The sequence below is a fragment of the Bos taurus genome, chromosome 15, assembly GCF_002263795.3.
Source record: "Bos taurus isolate L1 Dominette 01449 registration number 42190680 breed Hereford chromosome 15, ARS-UCD2.0, whole genome shotgun sequence".
In the NCBI taxonomy this organism is placed as follows: Eukaryota; Metazoa; Chordata; class Mammalia; order Artiodactyla; family Bovidae; genus Bos; species Bos taurus.
This window is the reverse complement of record NC_037342.1, coordinates 62,692,462-62,709,457: the sequence shown is the minus strand read 5'-3', so window position 1 is coordinate 62,709,457 and position 16,996 is coordinate 62,692,462. Positions and strand designations below refer to the sequence as shown.

General features: G+C 44.1%; 1 long non-coding RNA gene across 1 annotated transcript; it reads left to right on the top strand.

Annotated features, from left to right (window-relative positions):
• Positions 1–7,860: 7,860 nt before the first annotated feature.
• On the top strand, positions 7,861–8,482 carry LOC132342351 (uncharacterized). Its single transcript, XR_009490694.1, has 2 exons — positions 7,861–8,145; positions 8,388–8,482. It is a non-coding gene; the product is annotated as an uncharacterized lncRNA (long non-coding RNA).
• The last annotated feature ends 8,514 nt before the right edge of the window (positions 8,483–16,996 follow it).

Below are 16,996 nucleotides of genomic sequence, written 5' to 3'. Positions count from 1 at the left end.
CAACAATATCTCAGGCTGGAGCAGAGGTGAATGATACCTACGTGTCACTCACACTTTCTCATGGAAACTTCTTCCCAGAGCCCCAGATGCCCTCTGTGACCTGCCCCACCTGCAACTCCAGCTTCACCCCTCATCCCTTCCCATCTCTGTGTTCAGCCACACTGGCCTCCCCCACCTCCCAAACATCTTAAGCTCATTGCCCTTTGGGATCATCTGTTCTGGTGGTTCTCTCCACCAGATACACTCATCTCCCTGGTCCTCACTGGGTGGGCTTCTTCTCATCATTCAGGGCTCAGCTCAGAGAAGCCTGCTGCTGCTAAGTCGCTTCAGTCGTGTCCGACTCTGTGCGACCACAGAGACGGCAGCCTACCAGGCTCCCCCGTCCCTGGGATTCTCCAGGCAAGAACACTGGAGTGGGTTGCCATTTCCTTCTCCAATGCATGAAAGTGAAAAGTGAAAGTGAAGTCACTCAGTCATGTCCAACTCTTAGCGACCTCATGGACTGCAGCCTACCAGGCTCCTCCGTCCATGGGATTTTCCAGGCAAGAGTCCTGGAGTGGGTTGCCATTGCTTTCTCCGCAGAGAGAAGCCTACCTGACCCCAAAACTAACTGCACCCCTCCCATCACCCATCCAGTGCCCTCTGTTGAATCACTGATGTCAAGTGTGTTAGGTCCTTGAGAGGACCTGGGAAAACAGCTACATCTCAGAAGGCTGGCAATAAGCATTTGTTTCCCAATAGATCTGCCCTCTCCCTCTCTCCACGTGCTCTCATTTGTTTTCTCTCTCACTTTAGTGGCTTTTTCCCTTTGCCTAAAATATGCTCAAATTTCCAAGCCCCAGATAATTCAAGTGGAAAATATGTTGACTCCCCTCAAGCTGACATGCTTTCCAGTCGCCATTTTTTTTTTTTTTAGATTTTTTTTTTCTTTAATGGACCATTTTTAAAGTCCTTATTGAATTTGTTAGAACACTGCTTTGCTTTATATTTTGGTTTTTTTGGCCGCAAGGCATGTAGGATCTTAGCTCTCTGACCAGGGATCAAAAGTGCACCCCCTGTTTTTGAAGGTGACATCTTTACCACGGGACCACCAGGGAAGTCCCCCCAGCCGTCATTCCTGATTCTTTTTCTCGTGTCCAGACTGCTTTCAGGGGCCACCATCATCAGCTCCAGCCCCGCCCCCACCTCAGTAGTTTTGGAGGGGCACCAGCTTTCACTGCTCTGCTGACAAGATTCTCCTGGATGGGGTTCCTGTTCCCAGTAGTCACACAGGTGGTGCGCGATGCAACTCCAGGGCCACTGTGCCCACAGAGGAGGGTGAGGGTGGCTCCCCCTGGGGTGTGCAGCTCACACGGCATATGTAGCCGCCTTGCTTGGAAGTCACTTTAATCACCAACCATCTCCTTTGCTCAGTCTATGACCCATCTCTTAGGAACACAACACTGTCGATTCTTCCCTGGCTTGTTGAGACACTGTCTCCTCCAAGTGTCCTTCCTAATCCTCCTTATCCTTCCCAGCCTCCTTCTTGCTACCCTGCTCTAGATAACTGTGAGATTCCCCTAGGCCCTCTGTCTCCACACAGCCTGCCTCAGAGGCCTCCACCCAGACTCCCACGGCATTTCTACACAAATGACCGGCCTCTCTCCTCCTCACCTGCTGGCTGGAAACCTCCACTTGCCGTGAAGGAGACCCCCAAACCCAGTTCTACCTAAGACTCAGCCTTCCGGGGGTCTCATTCACCCTGGACCAGTACGGAGGCCAGGCAGGAATGTTCCAAGAGACGTGCCCCTGGGGTGATCCTGGCATCGTGCCCCTGACAGCATCCTTCCGCCTACCTGGCCCCGGGGCCCACCGCATGAGTAAGTAGTCCCTCACGCTGAAGAACAGACTGGTGAAAGGGTGAGGTAAAACGCTCAGCTGAAACTGTCTCTTCTTGGAAGGAGACAGGCTGGTTCCAGGGATTTCTCGGGTCACTGATAGTGTTCACTGAGGAGGGAATCTGTCCACAAGAGATTGGAGGCAGCCGGCTCTGACAAGCACACAATAGAGAGTCGGCAGAGACGGTGAACACTTCAGGGGTGGGAGAACCTGGACAGCAGCCTGACCTGTAGTCGGAGCCTTCTATTTACACTTGACTTCCAATGCGGACGCATGACGGGCATCCGCACAGGAGAAAGAAGGCACAGGAAGGGACGTAGAAGGGGCGGTTGCCTCGTGCTGGTGCCCACCTGTCAAGCTGTGGAGAAAAAATGCTGGAACCTGGAGATGGATTTGGGTGCTGCTGCCTCTGTCTGGGGTGGAGCCTGCCCGCATCTAACTGAGACTTGCGACCCTTGGTCTGTGGGTCAGTGGCCTTGGGCAAGAGTGGACCTGTTGTTCCTCAGAGACAGTGGAACAGCCTTGGCTGCCTTGGAGGGACTTCCTGCCCTTCATGGAAGTCCAGCATGAAGGCTGTTGAACCTTCTCTGTTTTTAGGAGCCTGTGGAGGACTGAAAGGAAGGCCCAAGTGTACTTTGTTGTCCTGTGTTGGGGGTTTGTCTGGTTTTCACGTGACCCCCTTTAGAAATGGTGCAATTTCCCAGAAGACTTGGCTTTTTACTTCAAAGTTCCGTTTTGTTCCAGAAATTCAACTCTTGCTGAGCTGGAGCAGGTCAGGGAATGCCCCACTGGCATGGGGACAGAGGTCCAGCTCTTAACAGAGCTGCACCTACTCAGATGGCTGGATATACCCCTCGATGACCAGTTCAAACCTGGGACTCCTAGAGAGGGAGCGTTCAGAGGAAGACAGGCGGGTCCTCCGCACAATGCTGCTCCAAGTGAGGCCCATGCACTGTGCCACAGAGTGTTACTGGACCACAATGTGATAAGTACAAAAACTGGGGGTGAGCAATGAAAGACTTTTACGACAGTGGGACATTACATGACCACGGACTCATCCGTGTAAAATGGAGAATATACATGATCCATGAACTCATCTCACTGAATGGGGTCCTTCGGGTTGGGTATTGGCAGACTGGTGTGGTAAACTGCACACGGGGACAATTGTACCGTGTGTTGAATGGAAATTTTTGTATCAGATGCATCACCACAGACAGTTTGAGAAGCATTAGCCTATTAAAATCTCTAAGAAGTGCTGCCATAAGGAGCCTGTTTACTATGTTATATCCAATATTTCTCAAAGACATTTGACAATGAACTCCTTTTGGGGTATGGAAGAGGGTACTACCAGCATACCAAGGAACTGCTTTCTTCAGAACACTTTTGAGACGACACTCTAAATGGTGAGAATAACCAAGTGGATAATTCATTGTTCCAGAATCTCCAAACGCTTTCCAGGCCACGGGTCCCACTTGGCTAGATGAGTCAGGACCTCAGGTTACTGCTCCGTTTGGATTAACTGGAATAATTTAACAACTGCTACTGATCACTCCGTGTCTTGGAAGCCCTTTATTCCTGATCCTAGGGGGTTCAACTTTCACCCAGGGTGGGGCTACAGGCACCACTAGCCCATTATCCCGAGCCTCTGGTTCGCCGGTTTTAATTAAACTACAAAATGGTGCATCTGAGGTAACAACAGCACACTGAGGCCAGGTAAGTTGGTCACTGAGGGAAAGGTATTAACTCCTTCATATCACCAGGGGCCCATTTACTGCAACCTGGAGCTGGACCATGGAACTTGGGAGCCAGGAGTCAGGTAACTTCTAATTCTTCTCCCTCCATCCTCTGTACATTAGAAACACAGACTTGTCATTCTCATGTTAAGCTTTACTAGTTATATTTGCTACTTTGAGCACTAAGACCAAGTCTTCATTTTTCTTTCCTTGTATTAAGTAGTGTGCTGGGAAATGTTGCACAACCAACAGTCTGCAGAGGGTGGGAGGATCCCAAAATTGGCAAAAATTACAGCCTTTGGCAATTTCTGTGGTGTACATACTCTCATCGTGGCCTAGTCCAAGCTGCCACAAGAACCGCACTGACCACAGAAGTGAGAAGTGACCCACAGCAATCAACTCTCAGGAACCGGCATAGCCAAGTCGACTCTGGCAAAGTGTAGGCTCTCTCTCCATGACATGGTAGCCTGATTTTTTTTTTTAAACCATAGACTGAGCAGGGAAAGACCTCAGAGATCATCTAGTCTAGACTTCTACATTTTACAGATGAAGCAACAGGCCCAGAGAAGGGCAGTGACTTGCCCAAGGCAACCAGGCACATTAATAGCAGATGGGATTCATCTAGACCTTCTGACTCTTTCATCCTATGCTTCTCTTTAAACATATGGTTTATTTGTTTCTCAAAATAGCCAGACAAGCTTTATCATATTTATTTAATCAAGAAGGAAATTGATAAAAGAGTTAAGAATTATCCAAGGCCACAGAGCTAAGAGCTTCCCAGGTGGCTCAGTGGTAAAGAATCTGCCTGCCAATGCAGGAGACTCAGGAGATGTGGGTTTGATCCCTAGGTCAAGAAAATCCTCTGCAATGGGCAACCCAATCCAGTATTCTTGCCTGGAAAATTCCATGGACAGAGGAGGCTGGCGGGCTACAATCCATGGGTCACAAAGACTCAAACAGGACTGAGCAACTGAGCACACACAAAGCTAAAAAGACAGAGTCGGGTTTATCTCTCCTCCAGCTCCTTCCATTCTATCAAAACCTGTCCATGCCACATTTCTTTTGGCTAACAAATGCTACCAATAAGACATGTTCTTCTCTGATTTTTTAGCTCCTAAAGATTCTTGACCAGAAAATGTCAACAATGTATGAATTTCTTTGTTGATCTCCAGTCTGTTGCTCATTAATTCTCCATCCTGAGTATTGCCTACAGCTAGCTTTATCTTTCATAACAAGTTAGGAAAAATTCTAGGCTTTATAATAAAGAGGACTCCCCCGCCCCAAACATAGCAAATTAAAACTGAGGTTTATTTTTCTCTTCAAGTTCAGGTAGAGAGTCTAAGTCTTTATGGCAGCTCAGTAATCTCAGAGATCCAGGTTCTTTACTTTGTTCTTCTGCTCAAAACAGAGTTCAGTATAAGGCTTCCATCTCAGCCCAGAGTGGCTGCTCCAACTCCTGCCATCATATCCATGTTCCAGAGAAAAGAAGAAAAGGGAAGTGGAGGAAAGATGTTTCATGCTTCTTTTCTTATCACACTCCCAGAAGTTGCCATCACTTTTATTCACATACTGTTGGCAGGGAAAAAAATCATGTGGCCACACTGACTACAAAAGGAAGCTGGGAAACAGTTTTTAGCTGAGCAGTTATATCCTCAGCAAAAATTTGAGAGGCCTCCTGAAGTAAAAAGAGGAGAGTGAGTATTAGCCGTCTCCACTCTGATGTCTGAGATGCTGGAGCTAGAGGAAGGGATGAGGATGAGAAGGAGGAAAGAAGGAAAATGCAGAATGTAAAGGCAGCCACAAGACCTGTGGCGAAGTCTGGTGTAAAAGGAATTACAATCAGCCTGCGTCCTCTTCAAAGTTAAATATCTGTATCGCCCTAAGAAGTCTGCATGATTTAGGAAGTTCCTGATGATAACTTCTTAAAAATTATTGAATGAGATATTCAGAAGATCTTCTTATGGACACATGGAGGTGCATGCTTTCTGATATGTGGTACCACCTTCAGGTTTCCTTGCTTGAGACTGTAAATCATAATGTCCCATGGTGATGATGATCATGCAGGGGACGCAGTGCTTTAATTTCAGTTTTGTGGACTAAGTTAAAATATAATTCTTATATCATTGCCCATCCCTCTTCTGGGGAGCAGCATTTGGCACTGTGTTTTCTGCCCACCTCTACACCAACTCCTGCCTCTGGCTGCCTTCAGAAAAGCCAAGTTCAAGACAGTGAACCCTAAAAAACTATGAACTTGGGGTGATTACGATGTGTCAATGTAGATTCATCAGTTGCAACAAATGTATCCGTCTGGTGGGGGTGGTTTATAATGGGGGAGGCTATGCTTGTATGGCTACAGATAAAACTGTACTTTGCTTTGAAACTAAAGCTGCTCTAAAAAAATAAAACCTTTAAAGAAAAAAAAAAAGAAAAAAGAAAAGCCGTAACTTAGGCATTACTGAAAGGTCTGGTAAAACAGAAACCAGAATGAGAAGCCACACAATTTTCCTGAGTCTCGACAATGATCTGCAGGGTTACCTAATTAGAGTGACTGCACCTCTCAGGGAGCTTCCCAGATGGCGCCAAGTGCTAAAGAACTACCTGCCAATGCAGGAGACTTAAGAGAGGCTGGTTAGATCCCAGGGTTAGGAAGATCCCTTGGAGGAGGGCATGGCAACCCACTCCAGTATTCTTGCCTGGAGAATCCCATGGACAAGGAGGCCTGGTGGACTACTGTGCATGGGGTCACAAATTGTCAGACACAACTGAGCGACTTAGCATGTAAGCATGTATCTCTCAGGGCATCCAATTTCCTACTTGAATGATGAGACTTTTTATATCTGCCCTCATCTAGGCTGAAATATAAGAACTCAGGTAAAAGTTCTCAGACGCCCTTCAGAGGAAGAGAGCAAAATCAAGATTCAGCATCAATGAGAGGGCTTCTTTGGGAGGTTGATATTGAATCGCTTAATCCTTTTAAATACTTTTGAGACCCAAGGCTCGTGTTTTGGAAAACCTCTCCCTTTTCTGCTTTTGATTCTCTTGGGTTTTGCCGATGTGCCCAGAACATATGGGTCTACTGCAGGGCAGGCAGTTGGCAAGACTCAGGTGCTCCCCAAAGGAAAGAGAATGAGAGCATAGAAAGTATGTGAGGGCAGACGGCAGATGCTAGGATATCTTCTGCAGGTATTTATGTTCATGCCTCCCTCCCTTGTTATATTCCTTCAGGGGAACCTGTCTGAATCATCTCTGTGTCCCTCGTGTCTGCTAACACAGTGCCTGGCACATGGGAAGAGAATGATAGTTTGGGGTGGATAAGTGACCCTTTAACTCTGCCCTGAGGTCTGCTTTTGAGTTTCTTCTTCGACAACATTGAAATTTATTAAGCCCTGTGCTCTTGGAAATCACTGACAGTTAAGAATTTGTCCGTCTCCTGACCCCTTCTGTGTTCCAGGAAATGGCTCACTGCAAAAAACCATCCTTCCCAGTATGACTTATGTAAGATTCACCCATGACCGTCTTGTTAACCCGTGACAAGGTCAGACACAGACCCTCCACATTTCCATTCTTTGTCTCAGACATGATTAGCTGAGCTGTTTTTCCCCCCTGACCAATCTAGATAAAATGCCCACAAACTTGTCTTAACTTAGACAAACTTAGTCAAAACTTCTCTTCTTCTCCCAGTCCCTGAATTTTGGACCATCCTTGAGTGTTGGAATGCTCAGGAACATTTTTCTTTAAGGACCAGAGAGTTGGCTGACCTTTATCAACTGTCTCCTTACATGATGCCCTTGTCCCATTCCCTCATACTGGTTGCTTTCTAGCCTTATTTGCTCCTTCCTGTAAATCAAGTTCCTTTCTCCATGACATTGGGACTTACTATCTCCTTGTTACAGTCATCTGCCTTCCCTATTGCAATATTCTTTTTAAATAACATCAGTCCTTACATAAACCAGATTTTTAAAATTTGACACACTCATCACCCTCTGCTTCAGTGCCCTGAACTGTCTGATCTTGACCATGGCCTTGCAGCCCTTTACCCACCCGCAGCCCCTCACCCCAAAAATGTAATTACTCAGGACTTGGCATTGCTTGTATTTCATTCTCTGTGATTTCCAAAATCAGGATGCTTTCAGAGGATACTTAATGGAAGACGCAACTCAGATTACTGGACAAACAATGCCTTAAGTAATAAGGACATTTCATCATCTCACCAAAAAAGGAACTCTGGAGACAAGTGATCCTCTCTCCTGTGATGTCATAAAGAATTAATCCACTCATGTTGTCATCCTTAGAACATGTGTGTGTGTGTGTGTGTGTGTAGTTGCTCATAATAAAAAAAATAGTCAAGATATGATATCCCATGATCATATGATATTGTCCATAGCACAAAGGAACTGAAAGAAGAAAGAGCTTTCCTTGAGGCTCACTCTCTTTATCAGGGCTCATATCAGAAGCTCATTAGGAGATCTCACTTTAATCTCATTGACCAGAGCTGGTCACATGGCCACCCCTAGATGCAAGGGATGCTGGGAAGGTGAGTTATTGGAATGTTTTCCTCAACTATGAACGGGGGTGGGGGGGTGGGGGACTCTTTTAGTGGAGAAGGAAGTGGGGGGAGAATGACTGTTGGGTCTTCCCCACTTATACAACCCTTAGGACTTGTTCTACATTCTCCAAGGAATTAGTTAGTCTGATAAATGGGTCCCTGGGTTGATGGACTGGAAGGTCTCTCCCTTGTTAGCCAATTTGATAAAACCAAAACCTTTCTGAATGCAGTGCCCCCACATGACTGTTCAATACCTCGATAAAGATGATTTCTTCAGGCTGGTGGAGTGATCAGATGGACTTTCAAATAAAATGCTCAGGAGAGGCTTATTCGCCAGTGCCTCATTTCTCCACCTGTAAAATGGGGTGATGATTCCAGTTGTAAGAAATTATTGGGAGGACTGATGAAATGGTTCTGTAAATTGTCTACTACAGAGACAGGCACATGGTGAGGACTCAGTATAAGCTGGTTTTTTTCCCCATGCAGAGGGAAAAAGCCTGAGGTGTAGCCTCAGACAGGCTGCTCTGCCTCCAGTTCAGAGCAGAGGAGCAGATAACAGAGAAAGTACTTTGTATCCCTCTGCCTTCCTGGGAAGTCTTTTCTCTCGTGTTCAGTCCCACCAGAGTGCATTAAGTGCCTGCTGTGTGCAAGGTTTTCCGCGGGGGACTGGAAGGTGATGTCAGACACCCTCTCTGCCGGGATGAGCATGTACCCTACCAGCAGGAGCGCTGGGATGAGAGTTCAGATAAGTATAAAGCAAGGCAGACACTTGACACTCGGGAGCCTGCCTCATTACCTCTGAAAGCTCCCTCACATAGCAGGGAGTTAGCAGGATGTGGTTTTCATAAACCCCAAAGTGGTGATTTCCATACTCAGTAACTTTGATATTTTTTCCCCACTACCATTTATGTTTTCTGTTTCAGGAAAGAAAGCCCTTTGGAAAATTCTAATGTGTTCCCTCTCTCAGGCATAGAGCTGCTTTGAACAGCCAAAGTTAATTAAAAATCTCCTAAAATTTTGTCATACTTTGCAAGGCCATTAGAAAATTCATGATCAATACTCAGATTGCCCCTGTGAGTCCAGTGATTGGGGTTTTCACACTATTTAAAGTCACAGCCTTGTCCCTGAGGGCGCTGTTATTAAAGCGCCTGTCTGCAAGCTGCCCTTGAAAGTTGCAAAAAAATACAAGGCTTTCAGATTGAGGAAAGGTCCTCTCTTTGATTAAAAGCAAATCTTCCATTATGAGAAATGAAACTGCCTCTGTAGATATCCCTAAGCTTGGTAGCAAGGGACCTTCATACCTGTAAGGAGTTTGGGGGAAGGCAAGGAGCCTCTGAAGATATTTGCACTTAGGACTTCATTAGAGTAGGAAATGGCAACCCACTGCAGTGTTCTTGCCTGGAGAATCCCAGGGACAGAGGAGCCTAGTGGGCTGCTGTCTATGGGGTCGCACAGAGTCGGACACGACTGAAGCGACTTAGCAGCAGCAGCAGCAGAGTACTAACCACACAGGCAGGAATTTTACTTGATCCCTAGGCTGTCTCTCTGACCAAGCTACCAGGACCTGTCTGACACGGTGCCTGGCTTGTACTGTCCAGTTCAATTCAGTTCAGTTCAGGGTGCTCAGTTCAGTTCACTTCAGTTGCTCAGTCGTGTCCAACTCTTTGCAAAACCATGGACTACAGCACGCCAGGCTTCCCTGTCCATCACCAACTCCTGGAGCTTGCCCAAACTCATGTCCATCAAGTCGAGTCAGTGATGCCATCCAACCATCTCATCCTCTGTCACCCTCTTCTCCTCACACCTTCAATCTTTCTCAGCATCAGGGTCTTTTCCAATGTGTCAGTTCTTTGAATCAGGTGGCCAAAGGATTGGAGTTTCAGCTTCAACATCAGTCCTTCCAATGAATATTCAGGACTGATTTCCTTTAGGAATGATTGGTTGGGTCTCCTTGCAGTCCAAGGGACTCTCAAGAGTCTTCTCCAACACCACAGTTCAAAAGCATCAATTCTTCGGCGCTCAGCTTTATACTCCAAATCTCACATCCATACATGACTTATGGAAAAACCATAGCTTTGATTAAACAGACCTTTGTTGGCAAGGTAATGTCTCTGCTTTTTAATATACTGTCTAGGTTGGTCATAGCTTTTCTTTCAAGGAGCAAGCATCTTTTAACTTCATGGCTGCAGTCCTATCTGCAGTCATTTTGGAGCCCAAGAAAACAAAGTCTCTCACTGTTTCCACTGTTTCCCCATCTATTTCCCATGAAGTGATGGGACCAGATGCCATGATCTTAGTTTTCTGAATGTTGACCTTTAAGTCAAATTTTTCATTCTCTTTTTTCTCTTTCATCAAGAGGCTCTTTAGTTCTTCTTCACTTTCTGCCAAAGGGTGGTGTCATCTGCATATCTGAAGTTATTGATATTTCTCCCAGCAATCTTGATTCCAGTTTGTGCTTCATCCAGCCCTGCATTTCTCATGATGTACTCTGTATATGTCAAATAAGCAAGGTGACAATATACAGCCTTGATGTACTCCTTTCCCTATTTGGAACCAGTCTTTTGTTCCATGTCCAGTTCTAACTGTTGCTTCCTGATCTGCATACAGATTTCTTAGGAGGCAGGTAAGGTGTTCTGGTATTCCCATCTCGTTAAGAATTTTCCACAGTTTGTGGTGATCCACATAGTCAAAGGCTTTGGTATAGTCAATAAAGCAAAAGTAGATGTTTTTCTGGAACTCTCTTGCTTTTTCAATGATTCAACCGATATTGGCAATTTGATCTCTGGTTCCTCTGCCTTTTCTAAATCCAGCTTGAACATCTGGAAGTTCACTGTTCACGTACTGTTGAAGCCTGACTTGGAGAATTTTGAGCATTACTTTGCTAGCATGTGAGATGAGTGCAATTGTGTGGTAGTTTGAGCATTCTTTGGCATTGCCTTTCTTTGGGATTGGAATGAAAACTGATCTTTTCCGGTCCTGTGGTCACTGTTGAGTTTTCCAAATTTGCTGACATATTGAGTGCAGCACTTTCACAGCATCATCTTTTAGGATTTGAAATAGCTCAACTGGAATTCCATCACCTCCACTAGCTTTGTTCACAGTGATGCTTCCTAAGGCCCACTTGACTTCGCATTCCAGGATGTCTGGCTCTAGGTGAGTGATCACACCATTGTGGTTATCTGGGTCATGAAGATCTTTTTTGTATAGTTCTTCTATGTATTCTTGCCACCTCTTCTTAATCTCTTCTGCTGCTGTTAGGTCCATCCTGCTTCTGTCCTTTGTTGTGCCCATCTTTGCATGAAATGTTCCCTTGGTATCTCTAATTTTCTTGAAGAGATCTCTGTCTTTTCCATTCTATTGTTTTCCTCTATTTCTTTGCACTGATCACTGAGGAAGGCCTTCTTATCTTTCCTTGCTATTCTTTGGAACTCTGCATTCAAATGGGTATATCTTTCCTTTTCTCCTTTGCTTTTCACATCTCTTCTTTTCACAGCTATTTGTAAGGCCTCCTCAGACAACCATTTTGCCTTTTTGCATTTCTTTTTCTTGGGGATTGTCTTGATCGTGGCCTCCTGTACAATGTAACAAACCTCCATCCATAGTTCTTCAGGCACTCTGTCTATCAGAGCTAATCCCTTGAATCTATTTGTTACTTTTACTTTATAATCGTAAGGGGTTTGATTTAGGTCATAGCTGAATGGTGTAGTGATTTTCCCTACTTTCTTCAATTTAAATCTGAATTTTGCAATAAGGAGTTCATGATCTGAGCCACAGTCAGCTCCTGGTCTTGTTTTTGCTGACTCTGGTCTGCAAAGAATGTAATCAATCTGATTTTGGTATTGACCATCTGGTGATGTCCATGTGTAGTGGTTGCTCAGTAAATGTTTATTAAATGTGTGAATGAATCAATTAGTGAAAGAAAATATGGCAAAATTGACATGAAAAAGGGTAATGTCACTGGAAGACATGATCTTGACAAATCTTGAAAAAGCAGGTTACAAAAGTTCCCAGTATTCACAGCTCCATCTCCAAATACCCAGTTTCAGGTTTCCCTGAGACTAGAAAACAAGTTTTCTAGTCTCTGTATTTGTTGCTTTGACATCTTGGACATTGAAGGCCCTGGTAAGACTGTCCCTCCTAAGGTTAGACAATTTCTGGAGATAGTGAATGAGTCATCTGAAAGCACAGTTTTCTATTGCAAACCAATGCGGCACAGCCCATGCCCCCAGGCACCTCCACTGAGCTCTCACACAAGGGACTGAAACAGAGCACGACGCTATGGTCCTGGCTACCCACCCCCCAAACTATGTCCTCTGCCTGCCTTTTGTCTGTGGAAAACTTTGCTCAAATAATAAGCTTAATGAGAGAAATGAGAACATGTGGAAATGAAGGAAAACAGTCAAAGGAGACCAAGTAATAATAATGTAGTCATTAAGCATAGTCTAGGCCCCTTCAGTTCTTTCTCAAGGGCTACAGATAATATTCTGAGCGTTGTCTTGTGAGCTGTCTTATAGATACTAAAACACCAGGTGGAAAAGTCAACTACATTATGACCAGACTGCACCCAGGACATGAGTCCCCACAATTCTGAGAACTGGCCTCAAAGAAATGGGAACAAATGGGCCCCAGAACTGAAGAGTAACTGTACCGAAAACAACCAAGATGATGCTGGTTAGACCACTGATGACCAATCTGAAGATGACTGTTAGAGATGACTGCTGATTCTGCATGTAGCCCCCCGCCCCCTAACGCACTCTGTCTGAAAAGCTCTCACTCCCTGTTTGTCAGTGGGAGGAGTTAGCTTTTGGACAGAAGTCTGCCACCATCTCCCATCCTCCCCCACAGTTGCTGGCATCTGAAATAAAGCAAACTTTCCTTTCCACCTGGCCTAGGCTTTTGAGGGCAAGCAGCCGGATCCACACTGTTATTAATAATGTTAATAACGTTAGGACCGTTATTCTCCTGATCACCCAAGACTCAGGTGCCAGACACTATGGATAGTCTCTATTTTTTTTTTTTTTGCAAGCCCCAGAACTTGCAAAATTATCCAACTAGCCAACCCTAAGCTTGTTTACACTACTTTGCCTATTCTTCCTGTGGAAACTACTATAAGGCTTATTGCCCACATTTTCCCTTCGATCCTTCTGCCTGACCCTGGCGCTTCTCCATGTGCTCCCCCCATGGCGTGGTGTGTCCTCTCCTCTTGGGATCTACAAGCAATGCAATGGCTATGTTATTTCAATGGCTATCATCTCCCAATCTGTTAGTTTCCCCGTATCTGAATACTAATAAAACCCACATTTTAAAACATAATTTGGTTATGCTATAAATTTGGTTATATGTTATATAATTTGGTTATAAAACATGGATTTGGTTCCATAAAGAGAAATGCCCTGACAGTGAGGAAGTAAAATATATTCATGTCTTCATTCATTCATTCCTCCACACACAAGTACTCCGCTAAGGCAGTTATCTCAGCTGGCTTGGGCTGTTATAACAAAATACCATAGACTCAGTGACTTAAACCACACACATTTATATCTCACAGTTCTAGAGGCTGAAAGAGCCAAGATCAAGGTGCCAGTAGACTTGGTTCCTGGTGACAGCCAGCTTTCTAGCTTGTAGACAGCTGTCTTCTGGCTGTGTGCTCACATGGCTTCTCATTGGTACACGTACATAGAGAGATAGAACTCTCCTGCCTCTTCCTCTATTCATAAAGGCATTGCTTCCATTATGAGGGCATGATCTACATGATCTAATCTAATCCTAATCACCTCCCAAAAGCCCCTCTACAAATATTGTCAATTGGTGTTTAGGACTTCTTCATATAAATTTCTGGAGGACACAACTCAGTTCACAGCGGCTGCGGAGACACTGACTGGAGCCCTCCAAGTGCCCTGTGCTGCTTCGTATCTCTGTGCCTTTGCCCATGCTGTTCCTAGTGTTTTTCCTCCCACTTTGCTTCCTGGCTTACACCAAATCAGCTTTCAAGCACAGCTCAAATGTTGCTTTCCTTGTTAAACCTTCCAACTGCTTGCCTGCCCTGCATATCTCAGCACACATTTATGCATTTACTCTACTCTCTGCAGGCAGCAAGATGCCTATAAGGATCCAAGCATGGTGCCAGGCACGTGGATATAGAGATAAATTATCTGTAGTTCCTGGCCCCAAGGAGCTCACGGTCTCAGGAAGCAGATCACCTATGATTAACTGCAACAGAATTTACAGACCCCACAATTTGAGTGTGTACGCAATTCTGGGGACATAGAGGAGAGAGTAGGCCATGTTACCTGAGAGGTAGGAGTGGAATCTCATAGAAGGGAGAAGAGAGGTGCATCATGCAGACTGGGGTAGTATGGAGGTTAGGAAAAACAGTGAGCAAGGGGACCATCCCTTCCCATCCATCTCTTTCCTTAATTACACTGGAGTAGAAGTGTAGGTCTTTTTCTTCTTTCCTATGTGTCAGGATCCTCTTTCACATGATATTCCGATTTTCACTCATGGTTGATGTCATGTCTTGTCAGTCACACTTACGTGACTCTGGATATAGTCAAGGGATCTTACAGACTTTAGAAATTCTCTTTCTCAAATACCATACGATTTCACTCATATGTGGAATATAGAAAATAATAACAAATAAATGAACAAACCCAACCAAGCAAAAACAGATACAGAGTACAAATTAGTGGTCACTATGGTGATGGGTGGAAAGTAAACTTTTGGTGGTAAGCATGTGTAATGTATACAGAAGTTGAAATATAATGTTGTACACATAAAGTTTATGTAATGTTATAAAACAAGGTTACCTCAATTTAAAAAATACAGCTAAGACAAAACATTTATTTTTCAGTAAAGCCTGGTTTCAAGATTATGGCCTTGTTGGAGACTCAAAAACTTAATTTTGAAGATCACAACTACAAATTGACTCTTCCCGTTGCAATTATATTGACTAGGCCAGTCTCCTCCGAGGCAAATAAATGGCCCTGGCATAATTGACAGGTGTCACAAACATGGAAATATACAAGACAAGATCTAACTATTATATTTTTTAAATATATAATCCTCTAAGAGAGTGAGAAGACAAGCTGTAGACTGGGAGAAAACATTTGAAAAAAGTATGTATCTGATAAAAAAGTCTTCTAGCCAAAATATAAAATGAATTCTTCAAACTCAACAATAAGACAACAAAAAACTCAATTTTAAAATGGGCAAAAGATCTGAACAAACACCTCACCAAAGAAGATGTACAAATGACAAATCAGCATATGAAAAGATGCTGAGCATTATGTGCCATCAGCAAATTTCAACTTAAAACAACAATGATAGAAGTTGACCAAGATGGTAGAGATACCCCTAAACACCTGTCGTGTGTGTGTGTCAGTTGATCAATTGTGTCTGACTCTTCGTGACCCACAGGCTGCTGTGTGTTCAAGGGTTAACTGTAGTTGGAATTATATAGGAAGTAGCTCTTTCAAATTTCTTTCTTTCTTTCTTTATTTCAAATTTCAAATTTATAGAACCATGGGGTTCTCTATGCAGGAATACTGGAGTAGGTTGCTATTCCCTTCTCCAAATCTTTCAAAGTAGCTAAAATTAAACACAAACAACAACAACAACAAAACTCTGACAACTCCAAATACGGAAAAGAATGTAGAGGAACAGGAACTCTCACCCATTGCTGGTGGAACCCAAAAGTGAGAACGGTTATCAAATAATATAGCTACTTCGAAAGATAGTTTCTCAGGTCCCTACAAGCTAACACTGAACATAGTTTTATCGTGTAATCTAGCAATCGTGCTCCTTGATATTACCTATATGAGTTAAAAACTTAAATCCACACAAAAAATCCTGCACAAAAATGTTTATAGTAAATTAACTCATTATTATCCCCAAGTTGGAAGCAAACAAGATGCCCTTCAATAGGTGAATATAAATTGACGTACAATGGAATACTATTCAGCATAGAAATAAATGAACTACGAAACCACAAAAAGACATGAAGGATTGCAAAGTAAAAGAAATAAATTTGAAAGAGCTACTTCCTATATAATTCCAACTACAGTTGACCCTTGAACAATGCAAGGGTTAGGGGAGCTGACCCCCTCACAGTGGAAAATCTACTTACAATAACTATAGTCAGTCCTCCACATCCATGGTTCTGCATCCGTGGATCGGAAGTAGTAGTTTTGCGGTATTTAATACTGGAAAAAATTTGTGTTTAAGTGGACCCACTCAGTTTAAACCCTTGTTGTTCAAAGGTCAACTGTACACAGTCTTCTGGTAAAGGTAAAACTATAGAGACAGGAAAAAGATCAGTGGTTCCTAGGATCTCAATGAGAGGAGGGGATGAATATGACGAACACAGGAGATTTTTCAGGCAGTGAAACTATTCTGCATGCTACAGTATTAAGCATTTGTCAAAACCCATAGAAGTGTATAATACAAAGAGTGAATCCAAATGGAAACTCTGGGCTTTAGTTTATCATAATGTATTCATATTGATTCGTCAATTGTAACAAATTCACCAGACTAAGCAAGACGTTAATAATAGAGAAATTGATTGTAGGGCGAGTGATGCCCTTTGGGTTCCAGGCTTAAGTCTTGAGAGAGTTTGCTTTCTCTCTTTAGCTCTCCTGGAGCCCTTGGCCATCATGCAGGGGGGGTCCTAGGGACCCTGAGAGAAAGGCCATGAGGGGAGAGAGTCCCTCGAGCAGGGGTTAGCAAACTGCCACCTGTAAGCCATACCCAGGCTTTCACAGTTTTTGGAACCAAGCTCTGCCCACATATTTATGAATGATCTAGGGCTGCTTTTATGTGACAATGACAAAGTTGAGTAGTT